We start from the raw sequence: 15,257 nt of genomic DNA on the forward strand, positions 1-15,257 counted from the left end.
GGACAGGGAAACAGATGGGAACGCTGATGGGTTCTTTCCCATAGTCACCAGAGCTGCAATTCCGAAGTCCATGTCCCCCTAGGATAATTCTGAGGCCACTAGGAGAGACGCTGGTCTCTGTACCGTTGTGGCCTAACTGAAGTTCAAGACAGTGGAAGACAGTCCTGTCCCCAAGGTTCATTCGTTTATACAGGTCATGGCCAAGTTTTTGGTTGGTCATGAAGGGGTACTTCTTTGCAGGCCACAGCTGGTCATTACCCTGAAGCTGAAGGAACACATCCTGAAATGATCCCATGTGGGAGCCGGGAAGACAAAGGCATGCATTCATAAAAAAGAGTGGTTGCCAGATCATAAAGCAATGGTGGATGATGCCCTCAGTCGGTTTATGAGGTGCCAATCACCCAGTCCCCTGACTAAAGAACCTCCCATTACTTGTCCAATGAGGACGACAGTGCTGCAGTGTTCCCTGGGCCTGAACTTTGTCAGGATGCATCAATCAACACACTTCCTGTTCATTCTTGACAAATGATTGCGTTACCTGATGGAGCTTTTCCTCGTATCCACTGCAGCATGAGTGATCATTCCTATTCTCAAGGAGCTGTTTGTGGCCCATGGGGTTCCGGAGTCAGTCAGGTATGACAATGGGCAGATGTTCCAGTGCGAGGAGGTTGCATACTTTTTACGGTTCCACAGAGTGGATCACTGATGCATCAAACCCTGCTGGCCAAAAGCAACAGAGAGGTTGAGTGTTTCTTATGAATGCTCACCAAAGTGTTGTGCATCGCTTTGGACAAGGAAGAGCGCCTGGATCACCCCCTCACAGAATTTCTGATGGCCTACTGGAAGGCTTTGCTCCCATGGAAGCCTTCCTGGGGTGGAACATGTGGTTCCTCATCCTAGAACACGTGTCCAGGAGCCTAGCTCTGCCCGGTCCTGTCAGGATAAGAGAAGCGCAGGAGATGAATAATAGCAAAGAAAGAATTTGCAACGATTGGAAGAAAACCCTGTGGAGGTGGGAGACATGGAGTTATCCCACATGTGAAATCCCTAGCACAAGTTTTGGTTACCAAATCAAACAGAGCCCCAGGACAGTAGTGACCAACAAACAACAAACAAGGGTCCATGGTGCCTCACCAGAAATGTACCAGTTTCAGACAATTTCAAGGTGGTCCTGAGGGTGACAGGCCAGGGCCTGAGTACCAGTACACACTGGAGACTCTCGGGGTGCCCATACCACAACTGGAGGATGAATAAGAGTCGAGTAGGATCGTCAAGAGGTGCAGCTATCGTGGTTCCTGCAAGGCCCGGGAAAGAGCTCAGCTTGAGTGAAGAAGGGAAAGGCATTAACAGGAGGGTCTGAGGACAGTTGTGGTTATACTGTTGATTTTCAGTTGTTTGTTTGTTTGTTTTATAAAGGTTAGATTGGATGTTGTGACATAGGACACCACCCATGTCAGGTGGTGCCCTATGTCACGAGGTAAGAGACAGTGATACACTAGAAGCATGTAGAAATGCAGGAACTCCACATCAGGGAGATATAAAATCTACGGCACCTGTTGCATTTGTTTGGGCCTGATGACCTTTTTTGAGCATTCACCTACCTGCCCTTTGGTTACTAGGCCTGCCTGGTGAGTTTACTCATGCACAGTACAGCTGCTCTTTTGTCCCTCTACCCCTGTGGTTCTCTCTATCCCTCCTGTCTACTCTAATTGCTATTCTATCACCTACCCTATTACACTTTCGAAAGCCTGGGAGAAACAAGTTTAAAAAAGCACTCCTGGTCTCTAATCTGGGCATACCATTTGACACCTATGTGAGTGCTTCCTCCAGGCAGACTGTTACTGATATTCTCTTTTCTGTCCCCTTCCTATACCTTTGGACACCCCATTTGTTTTCAACCATTTTCCCTTTCTCCTCTTCACCCATTAATGGTGGCACCAGATGGGAAGTACTCTTGGCTTACTTCTCATCTTCTAGTTGCATCATCAATGTCTATCACACTGGCACTATCATGGCCCGGGGTTCTCAAACAAATATTCACCTTCTTAACTGCTGCCTGCCATCTCTCATTAACGTCCTCCCTTCTCCTGCTGTTCCTCCTTCTTCCTCCCCTTCTTACCTCTTCACCACCTCCGATGAGAGTATCACTCCTCCTGTACCCCCCCTTGTAAAACTTTCAAAGGTGGCAATCACCTCCCCATTGCTAATCTGAATGCCTGCTGTGCGGTCAAATACTACTCTGACATTAGTCTCCTTCTTGAAGACTTTGACCTCGATGTCCTCGCCCTTACAAATACGTGGTTCAAGGCCAGCTCCATCACTGCTATTAACCCTCTCCTTCCTGAGGGCTATGAGCTCCTCTCTTAACCCAGGCCCAACGGGTCTGGTGATGGATGCGCCCAAATCCTCCCTGAGTGGGTCCCTGCTTCTATCATATTTACTCAACTCTACTCCTCCTTTTAATGCCTATTCTGTAGACTCAGTGTCTCTCCTATGCTCTCTCTTACACTTGCTAATATCTATAGGCACTGTGGCCCCCTCTCTCCCTTCCTCTCAGAATTGGCTGACCTCACCTCCCCTCTCCTGGCCTCTTCCACCAAACTCTTCTTCCTCAGGGACTTTAACATCCACCTTTACTCCTCTGAATCAGCCACCACATCATTCTGCAACATTGGCGACTCCCTCTCCATTACCATTCTTCCTTCTGGTCCGACTCACTTAGCCGGGCACACTCTGGATGCCTTCATCTCCGCTGACATCCCTATCTCCAATCCCCTCAATACCCGTCTTTCGGGGACTGGCCACTCTATCCTCTCCACTCGCTTAGCACCCCTCAGCCCTCCGACTGAGCCTTCTCCCGCACTGCCAGCTTCCTTCACAGTCATTCAATGGATGAAGTGAGTGCCAGTTGCTGATTTTCCTTCTACCTTCATTCCCCCTCCTTCCTCTGAAAATGACTCTCCCACTGACTGTCCTTTCAAACCTCCACCTCGCCAACTCTAAAACTCTTGATATCCTTGCCCCTGTCATGAGGATCTGCCTGAAACTCACCTCCAATTGTAACATTTGGTTTGACTCTGATCTAGCCTCACTGAAGTGTCAGTGCAGAGTTGCTGAACGGAAGTGGAAGACCTCCGGCACATCCACTGGAAAATTGGCCTACCGCCTACTTTAAAGGCATTACCGTTTCTCCATTTGCTCCAAGAGAGCCCACATTCAAGCCTGCATCTCTGCAGCCATTAACAACATAGTTGAACTCTTTCGAAACTGCAAGGAACTTGCCAATCCAACTGTAGACTCTACTTCTCCTCTTCCTTCCCAGGTCCTCTGCACTGCACTGGCCTCCCATTTCACATCAGAATCCTATGACAACCTGTCCTCACTCTCTTCCTCCCGTTCCTCTTCCCCCAACCCTGCTCTGCTACCTCCTTTGGCTCCTCTTCCTTCCCCCCCACTCTCTCCTTCTTCTCACTGCTAACAGCTGATGAGGTCTCTAATACTTGTTTGCTCTATGAAGGTCTCATTCAAACAGGTGTCTCCCTGCCCTCCAGAACTATTGAGTACAACATCTCCTCTCTCTCCCCTGTTTTACCCGATCTCTGCAACCATTCCTTTGCATCTGGCTCTTTCTTTCCATCCCTCAAGCACTCCCCTGTCCACCCTCTCCTAAAGAAGCTGTCTGCAGACCCTTCCTGCCCGGCTAGCACCATAACTCTACTACCCCATTCCTAGGCAAAAGCCTGGAGAAGTTGGTCCTCCCTCAACTGATCCACCATACTGAGCTTGCTGGTTGTCTCCACAACCACCAATCTGGATTCCGGGCATCCAGAGGCCCGGAAACTGCTTTCCTGAACACCTGTGAAGACCTGCTCACTAATCTTGATTCTAACTCTCCAGCTGTTCTCATTCTCCTCGATCTCTCCTTAGCCTTTGACACTGGTAACCATTTCATCCTCATAAACCGGCTCCACAATACCCTTGTGTCATTGACTGGGCAAGGTACTTCCTAACTGATCGCCCTTCCCAGGTGCAACAGGGCCCATTCTCTTCCACCACCTCTCTCTCAACATGTGGTGTTCCACAGGGCTCTGTCCTCTCATCCTGGCTCTCCAATATCTACCTTGCTCCTCTTGCCCACCTGATCTCCTCTTTGTTCCCTTATGTCCATTGCTATCCTGCTGACACACAACTCTCCTTCAAGCTTCCCACTACTTCCTCTGCTCCCATCCCCGTTTGCCTGACTTCTTATTGGGACACTTGTGCCCATTGTCCCTCCTTCCCTCTGGTCACCTTCCTTGGGCCCTCCTCCCTCAATATCTACCGAGGACAAAAATCTTGGGGTCATCTTCGACTCCTCCCTCTCCTTTAGCCCTCACTTCCTCAACCATGCCAAGAAGGCCCACTTTCAGCTTCTCCTTCTTTCCTCACCTTTGCCCAGAAGCTCAATGTCTCAAGAGCTCTTGTACTCTCAAGGCTGGACTACTGCAACAACCTCTTCCTCCATTTACCTCTTTCCTCCCTTTGCCCCCCCTTTAACTATCCCAGAATAGGGTTGCAAGATTAATCTTTAGCCTTAAGCCCATGGAACGCATGTCTCCAGCTCATACACCTTCCCATTGGCTCCCGGTGGCAGCAAGAAACAAATTCAAGTCCCTCTGCATCATTCACAAGGCTTTCCGGGGCATGGATTCATGCTATCTCCAACCTCCTCTCCCTAAATACTTACCTGTCAGATCCCTTCAATCTTCTAGTTCCAACTCTCTGCTGATCAAACACTTCTCCAAGCAGAGAGTGAGTGGCAGATCTCTTTCCTCGGCTGGTACCTCACTTTGCAACAGCCACCATGCCCCTTTCCATCTTGAACCGAACCACCTTAAATTCCAGAAAGCTCTGAAATTCTTTCTTTTAAATTCCTCTTTCCCTCTCCCCCTCCCCTGATAATCTACCCACTGCCACTAAGACTGATGGCCTGGTTCCTTAGGAGTCTTACAGGATACCAGGCCTTCTGACCAGTCACTAACATCAACCACACCCCATTCACCACTTCCCTTGACTGCCGGTAGCTGCCATCCCCCATCCCTGGACACATCTGCCCTTGCATTTAGCCAGTTGACCCTCCCCTGGCACCCTTGGCACTCCCCCTCCTGGGCTCCCACCAGCACTTACCATTCCCTGCCACCCCCCCCCATCCTCTCCTGCACATCTGCTCACTGCACTTGTAGGATATGAATGTCACAAGGCTTAGTAGGACCGTTATTGTTTATTTTTGTTATTATTACTGTATATTTGTTCCCCATACTCCCACCTAACTTTTGCCTTGTGGCGCATTGAAACACTTCTGTTGTATAGGCACCTTACAAATACCCCCAAAAATTAAATACAATAAAATAAATAAATAGAAGATGACCATGCCCAGTCATGGGAGGGAGTCCATGAGAGACTACGTACTGGTGTGCATGTCTTCCATTGAGGGGCGCAATCACTGCTGTGGTAGGCCACACAACATTTAGGAATGTCCCTGTAAAAGCTGCTAAGGATATGACTTGTATGAAAATGAAAGCAGCTATGTGCTTTGAGCCCCACTGACTGAAGACACGGATGTGAGAAGCATTGAACTTTATTTCACATTTATGGGGCTGTCCCCACTCATACAAAATAACCTAACCTTCTATCTGTAAATCATTTAGAATGTGGTGCCCACTCCTGCTAAACAGTCACACTTGACACATTTGCGCAGACATGCAAACAAACATACAATAAACACACGCCCGAAACACGCACAAACTCACTCTTGCATAGACAAACTCATTCAAATATGCACACATGTTTATTCAAACTTATTCTTGCACCCAAGGAAATCTGTAGCTTCTTTGTTCCCACTAGACGGAGAGATAGGCAGTCTTTCAAACTTACCTTTACACTCACAGTGGGCAGTAGGAAAGTAGGAAAGAATAACGCCTGCATCAGCAGCTCAATTCAACACCCATGGCACGCTTTTGCTTTCAAGTATCCAACTGAAGTGTCACAAGGAAAACATTGTGACACAGAGTCTATCACCTTAGGAAGTTCACCTTGTTCTTTTCTTGTCTATCAACCTGTAGGCCTACAATCTTCGATGCTTGGAAGCGCCAGGCGTCTGCTCATCACTCTGAGCATTTTTTGTGTTGGCTATTAGGTGTCGCTGAAAGTATTAACTATAAAGCCACAACTATTGTCATTAAAATCAGAGCTTTAACATGAGAGCTTGAAGTAGGGCCTTTGGATGCAGGTTTGTAATGCTTTTCAATGCCGGTTGACATATGAGGATGGATATTATGTAGTTTGGCCATGTGTCCCTCCCATTTATCGCCCATTGGCAAGTGAAATCTATAGGCTTTTCCTCCCATTCTCACCCATCTCCTCCCACATCCCGCCTATATTTGCACTCTTGGCTGATTTTCTACGGTGTGGTGAATTTGTAGCAAAACATAATCGTGATGGCTGTAAGGTTTAGAATAAATCTTATCCTTTCGCATTGATCTGGCAACCCTCCAGACCATGGTTCTTCACCTGCCAAGCCATTACAAAAGGGGAAAAAAAACATATGAAAATCAGGCTTGGTCCCACGACAAAAGGGGTAGTCCAGCCCAAACTGCTTGGTCACATCCCTTCTGCACAAGACCACAGGCATCCCCAAACATGTTTTGGCCTCGTTGGGCCTCATCAATGAGGAGTAGCTTGGGTCTCTTGGCTCAGCAGGCACAGGCCACACATCTGGGCATACCTGGCCCACTCAGAGTGACTGTAGCAAACAAATAGGTGATGGCTGGAAGGTTTAGAACAAATCTTAACCTCTGGCATTGCTCTGAGCAACCCTTCAAACCATCGGCCTTTGCCTGAAAAGCCATCACAAAAGGGGAAAAAACATGCAAATCAGGTTTGGTCCCACCCCAAAAGGAGTAGTCCAGCCCGAACTGCTTGGTCACATCCCTTCTGCACAAGACTACAAGCATCCCCAAACATGTTTAGGCCTCGTTGGGCCTCATCAGGGAGGAGTAGCTTGGGTCTCTAGGCTCAGCAGGCATGGGAACCAGGTCTGGGCATACCCGTCGACTCGGGGTAACTGTAGCAAAACAAAAGGCTGATGGCTGGAAGGTTGGAGGCCCAACAAGGTGGAAACATGTCTGGGGTTGCTATGGTTTCTGTGCAAAGGGGACCTGGCCTAGCAGTTCCGGCAGGGCCTCTCCCATTGGTGGCAGTACCTGACTGATTTGCATATGGCTGGATCCCTTTTGCAATGGTGCTGACAGGCTAATAACATTGGTGTGGAAGGTTGCCCAGAGCAATGCCAGTGTTTCAGATTAGTTCAAAACCTTCCACCCATCAATTGTTTGGTTTCTTTGAATCTGTCAGCCATTGTTCCTCCCAAAATGTCAGCTGCCATGTTTTAAGGTTATTAAAATGTTATTTATTTGATTGATGCTTTAAAATATATGCTTTCAAGTTACATATTTTAAAATATTGTGTATAAAAATAGAGGAGGTACTGTATTGGTTATGTTTTGGTTTAAAATGGTTCTGAAAATGCCAATTTCATGATTTGTGGGCATTGCTCTAGTGCTTTCATATGTAAGCAGTAGCTGATTGGCTGTCCAGCTTGTTAATAATGTCACTATTATGTGATATGTTATCGAGTATGTGCTTTTTTCCCACACAACATCCATTTTTTTCGACTGAATCCGAGTAGATTCCCAATGCTACCGCCGGCTCTGAATTTGTTTTAGTAACATTCTGATGCTGGTTCCCAGATATTTACCCACGCAATACACCTATAGCCATCCATTAACATTGAGACAAGGAAAACATTTAACACATGCCTCATCCCACCAGGGCTCTCAATCCCATCATGCTGGGTTACATCCAAAATGTTCTCAATCCAAGGTTATGTACTTTATTTCACCTCATTTGTGTGGAATGGGAAATGTAAAGGGATGCGTCAGGCCCTTGTTGTTCACTGAAGAATAAAGCAGGACTCATGCAAGACAAATTGTGATCAAACGGCAGCAGGATGGTCTGATCTCCAAAGCAGGAGACTCTTATAATCTAATGGAACGGAATGACAGCCGTTTTTGCATGCAGCATGATGTATGCTGGGATAAGAAATACCTGGACTGCAGTGTTTAGATGCAGGAGTTCTGGACACATAAAGGGGTTGACTGAAAGGCCATGCCTGCAGGCACGCTACTGCAGGGTGTGCGGCAATGTAACATCAGTTTTGCATGGAGTATGCTTCATGGTGGCAAGGACGACAATTGCTGGTGACGTCTGCATCCAGGATTCAGTAATTGTTGATATGACGACTGGACAGCCATGTCTATATGCAGGATGCTTCAAAATATAATATGCAGGACTGGATGGTCATGCAAGGTGTGTGTGGTACTGGAACCCCACCTTTACCTGCAGCATGTTTCATGTTGGCACAGAAGGGAATGGATTCCGACATTGACGTGCAGTAAGCAGTAGTTGGTCACCTGATGACTGGACAGCCATGCCTGCATTCAGCATGCTTTAAAATATAATGGCAGTGAAAACTCCACACTTCTAATTTAGATCTTTCCTTATCAGAGAGAGAATATTCTAAGTTCTCTTAATCACATCATGACAGTTATGTCTATCTCATTGCACCAATTCTAGATATAGAGCCTGATTCAGGGAGCATTTTTCAATGGGACTGCACCATTGTAAAACGCTTCTGTGAATCAGGCCCATAATGTTATAGTCTCAATGTGAAATCTTCCTTTTCCTTTTATATGTGCTAGTCAAATAGAGTAAATTCATCCACTAACATGAAAAATTAAGGAAAACTTCGAACACACTTTTCATGATGTGCTGCGCCCACTTTTGCATGGTGGCAAACTCTCTACCTTAGTGTTTTTTTTATTTTTATTTATTTATAAACTTGAATTCACTAGGGAGTGCAGGATACTTTGCGCATTTCTTCCTAAACTACAATGTGAAGCCAGATTGCTCTGCACTGCTGCTTTACGGAGCCACGACTGTGGTCTTGAAAACTAGCTGCCACAACCGTGTGTAAGCCTGATAAAGGTACCTGTGTTTTTCATTGTTTCTTGCATTTTTACACCAACACGCTGCCAAAAGAACATGGTACACAGTCTTTACTTGACGACTGCTGCTGTCTTTAATGGGAATTTATGTTGCAATGCATATGATAAGCCATGACAGGCCCTCCCTTACTCTCCAAGAACAGTCTTAAAATGTGATTAAATGAAAACACTTTGTTAAAGGGACGTTATGGTTAAGTTGCGCTACTAAAAACCTATGAAATTCAGTGAAAATACATTGTTAACGGGACGTTATGGTTCCAAGTAAAACCGAAAAACCCCTGAAATTCGCCAGTTATGGTAAGGTAAGCAACCATAACTCACGCCACCACTGTGCACTGCTAAGACTAACACCCAGGACATCAAAGATGACATCACAAATGTCATTGATGACATCACTGATGACATCACATGTGCATTTACCTTTCATGAAAAGTCTGTACAAGGGATTCTTATTGTAATGTTAATAAAACAAGTGTGAAGGATCATTGGAATAAATATCATGAGGTACATAGTGCATTAAGCAATGCATTAATCCAAATAGCATTGTATTATGCTTTTTTTTTTCCAATTTACTAAGGTACACATGTAGTGACATAGGCATAGTGTGCAGCAGACATGATGGAGATGCAATATTAATAGTCTTCAGTAATCAGTAATCTTTTCATGTTAAATACTAAAATTATAAATGCTTTCTTATTAGAGTTTTGCATACTGTGAAACATTTAATAAGTACCTAATAAAACCCACTTACTACATTATTGCATTAATGCACACACAACACAAACAGACATCAACACATACAAATACGAGCATATACAGGGAAAGTGAAGTAACCTAACTGATTAACTTCATGCACAGAAATGATTGCTCTACTTCAAAGCTACTACTTCCCTATGTATAACTATCACATATTGTGACTAGGCCCTAAGGAAAGTAGTGTAAGTGCAATGTGTATAAATATGAGCATATCCAGGGAAAGTACAGTAATAAAAAACAACAGAACAATCGACAGTGTTGATAACCTTACTAATCATCTTCATACATAGAAAGCATTGCTGTCTTCCAAGTCTGTGTTTTCCCCTTTGTATATGTTTCATATGCTGTGAGTGGACTCTAAGTGAATTACTGTAAGAACATATTTGAAGTATAAGTCTACAAATATAGTACTTTTTGAATTTTTAGTTCCTGACTGTTACTGGCCTCGATATATCAGTAAAGGAAAAAAAGAGTGAGCCAGATATGTGATGTCATCAGTGATGTCAGTAATGACTTTGTGATGTCATCTTTGATGTCCTGGATGTTAGTCTTAGCAGTGCACGTTGGTGGCGCGAGCTATGGTTGCTTAGCTTACCATAACTGTCAAATTTCAGTAGTTTTTTGGATTTTATTGGAACCATAATGTCCCTTTCACAAAGTTTTTTCACTGAATTTCATAGGTTTTTATTAGTGCAACTTAACCATAACGTACCCTTAACGAAGTTTTTTCATCAAATTTTAATTGTTTTTATGAGTCCAACTGAACCATAACGTCCCTTTAACAAAGTTTTTTCAGTGAATTTCATTGTTTTTTTTTAGTGCAACTTAACCATAATGTCTACGAACATCTGACTTCATTGCAGACCTTCCGGAGAGTGCCACATGACCATATGCTGGTGCGCAGCATGATGATGTGTCCGAGAACCCGTCCGCACTTCACGATAAGATCCGTGCTTCGCGGACAGTACGGAACTGCGTTTTCTACTGATCTAGGAACTTTCAACTTCAAAATTTCCCTTGCACAGCTCCAACAGCTATTCCTACTCATCCATTAACAATCTAGTACACAGTACATACTTTTAGCAAAACTGCTATTTATCTTAAAATGGAATCAGCTAATGCCATCCCTCCTCTCCAAGAGACACCACAACTGCTGTAATCAAGGAGCATAAGAAACACTGCCCCTACCTTAGAAATAACACACGTGCAACATTTTCCCCTGTCCACCTGCCCCTCCATATTAGTGTTTGCCGCCTCTTCCCTCATTTCCTTCCCCACCTTTCGTTCTAAGCCCTCCTGCCGAAATAAAATGCATCCAAAAACAATAAAATAAATTTTCCTTTAGGAACCACCTTTCAGAGTTAAAAAATAGAACTAAAAAAAAAACTTTTTGACTCCATCTACTTTATATTTCTCAGTACATAGACTCAATAAGATTTTCCAACATTTCCATTTGTATTTTGTGTTATGCTAATGGCAATATTGTGGTGTTTATCCCCCGTTCCAGGGATGGAACAGTGGATACCGCCCTGGCATCCCAAGTTATCAGCCCAAGCGAAGCAAGGGTGGATAACGAGGACTCCGGACCATTATCCCCCCATTCCAGCCACTGTAATGGGGGATGAAGGCCATTAGCACCCTAGGTTCCCAAAGTGGGAACCCGGGGTGCTAAAAAAAAGATTTTTCTTCCTACACCGGGATGCCTGTGGCATCCCGGTGTAGGAAGGAAAATCCTTTTCCATGATGGCCACCATGGAAAGGAAGGCGGGGTTCCGTACAGGGCCCACTTCGCTTTCCATGGCAGCCTGCATAAGGTGGAAAGAGAACCCTATGACCATATTACCAAAAGCACATTTTTCTTCCCTTTCAAACCTATCCCAATTTCAAATAACTTTACCACAAAGCCAGTCCCAGGTGGACATGGCCACTTTAACCCCATGTGTTGTCCCTCGTGGTCATGGCCAGTAGCCTGATTGTCTGAATCATTACCTTATTCCATGACCCGGACAATCTGACCACTGCAAATGGCCACAGGCTACACATCAGTCACCAAAGGTATATCACTATTTTTTGTACCTAAATTATGACACTTGTCAAAAAATAAAACCATGCTTTCAGGTCCTTCTCAATGCACCTTACACAAGTTTGCTGGAAATCCACCCATGTTTTATTTTTTCAAAAGTGTCAAATGATCTACATACAATTGTCATATAACCTAGCCCCCACTTGACAAAATCCATTCAGACTTTACGAAAACATTTATATCTAGATCTATAATCTTTTTGCAAACCTTTGTGTAGATTTGTCAAATGGCACCACATTTATAAGCCTTTACAATATTTTGTGACCCCTCTAATTCTGCCCCCTCTTGACAAAATCCCACCAAACTTGGCAAACTCAGACTTTCGCAGTGAAAAATACGCATTTATTTGCTTCTTGTAGCCATATTCCATCCCATCCTCATCACCCCTCACCTCCCCAGAGATTATTTGATAAATTTAACAAATGCAATGTTGTGTTTTTTATATGTTTTTGCCGCGATGTTCGCTGACACTGGCTGATGTCTGCAAATCCAAGATGGCGGGCGTTTCCAAAAATCTGACGCACCTCACACTTCATGCCAACCAATCAGCAAACACGTTGCATGTCCACAGACATGACACAAGCCGTTTTACCAATCGGTGCCCTGAACAGGGAAATGTGTCCGCGGAGCGGAAATAGATATCACTAATTTTTTTAGACCTACTTTTTGGTCGTTTTTAAAAAAACAACTGGACGGATTTCCACCAAATTTACAAAAGCACGCTTTCGGGACCAACCCCCCATTAGCTCTTGCAAATCCTTCCTTGGGGCTCTGGCACAGATGAGTATCTAGTAAGGGGATCCAGATATACATTAGAGTCTACAGCGATATTTAACAGCCCATCCTATTTCCTCCTGCCCCCCTATATGATTTCTTTCACTGTCACCATGTTCTGTTCACTCCACTTCCTGCATCTGTGGCATTCCCTTTATAACAAAGGACGGTGCACCCAGATGTGTGAGTTACTTTGAGGAATCCACACTTCACAGTTCTATCCTGCTCCTCATCTCATTCTGCAAACCCCACTTCCACCTTTCTTCATAATTCTGACAATGAAGATATGCAGTTGCCTTAACATCAATGTACAGGGCTGAAGATTATTTCATTTTGGCCTGTGGCTGTTTACTCTGTATGAGAGGAGCTCTTCTGGAAGAAATGACAATGGGATTTTGGCCCCTGTGTGATCAGCCGACCAATGCCTGACAGACACAACTCCCAGCTGGATACTGAGCACACCCCGTGATCAAGTTAGACTGAGGTTTAACAATGCTCTCAGTCTGCCAACCTACTTTATAAGGAAGATACAATTGGTGCCTGTTGTTTTTCTGTCTCAGTCAGCCCTTTCTTTGAACCAGAAGTTTATGTTTCCCATAAACCTTAGCACTTCACCTACGGCTATAAGTGGAGTCTCCTGATTGCGCCCCTTAATTATCCAACTAGGAGCTCTTGATTAAATGTGGGGCACAATGTATCTATTTGACAGCTGTAGAGAGAGAAAGAAGAAGGGGAGAAAGAAAGGGAGCGAGAGAGGGAGTGAGATAGAGAGTTTGACAGCAAGTTTAGAAAGTGATATGGGTGCTGTCTGTAGAGTAGAAGCCTGTGCCAGGAGTGTGGGGAGAACCAGGTTGCTTTGCCTTGCTAGGCCTTTCACTTGCATTTCCATGACCACTACTGCTTTGCTAAGCCTTTCATGACGTGTCCATGCTGGAATGTCATGTTATGTGCTGCTGTATTTGGCTTCAACATTGTGTGTGGCCCTCACCGATCTGCCAATCTAGGCCTCTGACTGCTCCTCTCACTAACATGCTCAAATTCTGCACTACAACGCACAATATACACCACAATATGCACACTAATTAAGAAACCCACACATAGCAATTGAACACCCTTCCCAAATAAAGATAAAACATTAGGACACTTGAACACTACTCATCTGAAAGCCAATGCATCCGAGGACCACAGCCACAGACACATGCCTCTATCCCTATGACGTAGAACACCTACACACTGACCACTACACAGTGCTCAGGGAACTCCACCGCTGCATGCACCAGTGCACCCTCCTTTCCGAATCCTCCAGAGCTCCTGGAGACCATGTAAATGGCAATGGTGTGTGGTAGAAATCCCAGGAACACAGAATAACAATGCCCATTTTAAAAGTATGGGCTTTCTGCGGAATGTGTTTGATGAACTGGGAAAAAATGATCTCGCTCTGGCCAATGTTTTAGAGATTTCTTGAAAAAGAAGACAGCCTAGGCACATATATTCATCAGGAATTGCAGAAACATGTGTCTTAAGCTTGCACTTGACAGGGCTAGAATGTGGCAACATGTTATTTTGAAAATAACACAACTGTTCTTTCGGTGCTCTTTTGACAGTTTAACTATAGAGGAGCTCAATCCAGCAGCGTGAACAGGATACCCGTCCCTTAACGTGAAAGACAACAGTAGCAACAGCCTAGAGCTTGCCAGACTGCAGGCACCTGTCAGAAGGGAATAACCTGATGTCCGCGAATGTGTTATCTCTGGAGAGCAACAATGAAGCAGAAGGAACATAGCATTGTAATTAGTGAGTTTTATGTCTTTCGCCGCTCAATTACAAGAGGCATGTGGTTTTCAATTAACTCAAACAGAATCCGTCAGATGTTCCAATGCAAGATGTGAACAAAAACGCCGGAACGCCAAGCCTCCAAGGGGCGTGCTTCATGCACCGGCTTCCAGGCTTTACAAAGGATTTCACTAGTTTGCCATCTTTAAGTAAGATTTGAAAAGAATAAAGGACCAGCCGGGAAACAAAGCCATGTTCCTACAAGCCACCATCTGTGGGCCGAGTTTCCAATTCGGATTAGACTGCCCCCCTCTAGACCACAACCAAAGACCCTTCCCTTCAGAAAACATCCTGACAATCGCGCAATACTTCCCTGTCATTATATCCGTAGACGTCCCATTCTCCCCAATACACATCGCAGCAACCTCTGATTCTCTGGTACCCTGCCGGTAACAACCCTAGATGTGTCTCCTATGTTGAGGGCTCTGTTAGTTTCCAGCTAGGTTCATGATTTTAAAATTCCAAATATACAATCTATACATTTGGGATTGCTCTCTATAATGCCTATGCTTCACTGCCAAAAAGTACAACAGTGAAGAACAGTTATTTCTCAGAATTCAACCTGACACTATGAAATAACACAAAGGGCCTCATTCCGAGTAGGGTGATCTGGTAAAAAAGTGCAGGTATCCGAGGATACCAGCACTTTACTGGACCGCCCGACTACAGGAGCGCCAGTGAGGAACCTGGGTTACCTCCAGCTAGCTA

This window comes from Ambystoma mexicanum, chromosome 10 (assembly GCF_040938575.1).
Source record: "Ambystoma mexicanum isolate Mex_15411 chromosome 10, UKY_AmexF1_1, whole genome shotgun sequence".
Classification (NCBI taxonomy): Eukaryota; Metazoa; Chordata; class Amphibia; order Caudata; family Ambystomatidae; genus Ambystoma; species Ambystoma mexicanum.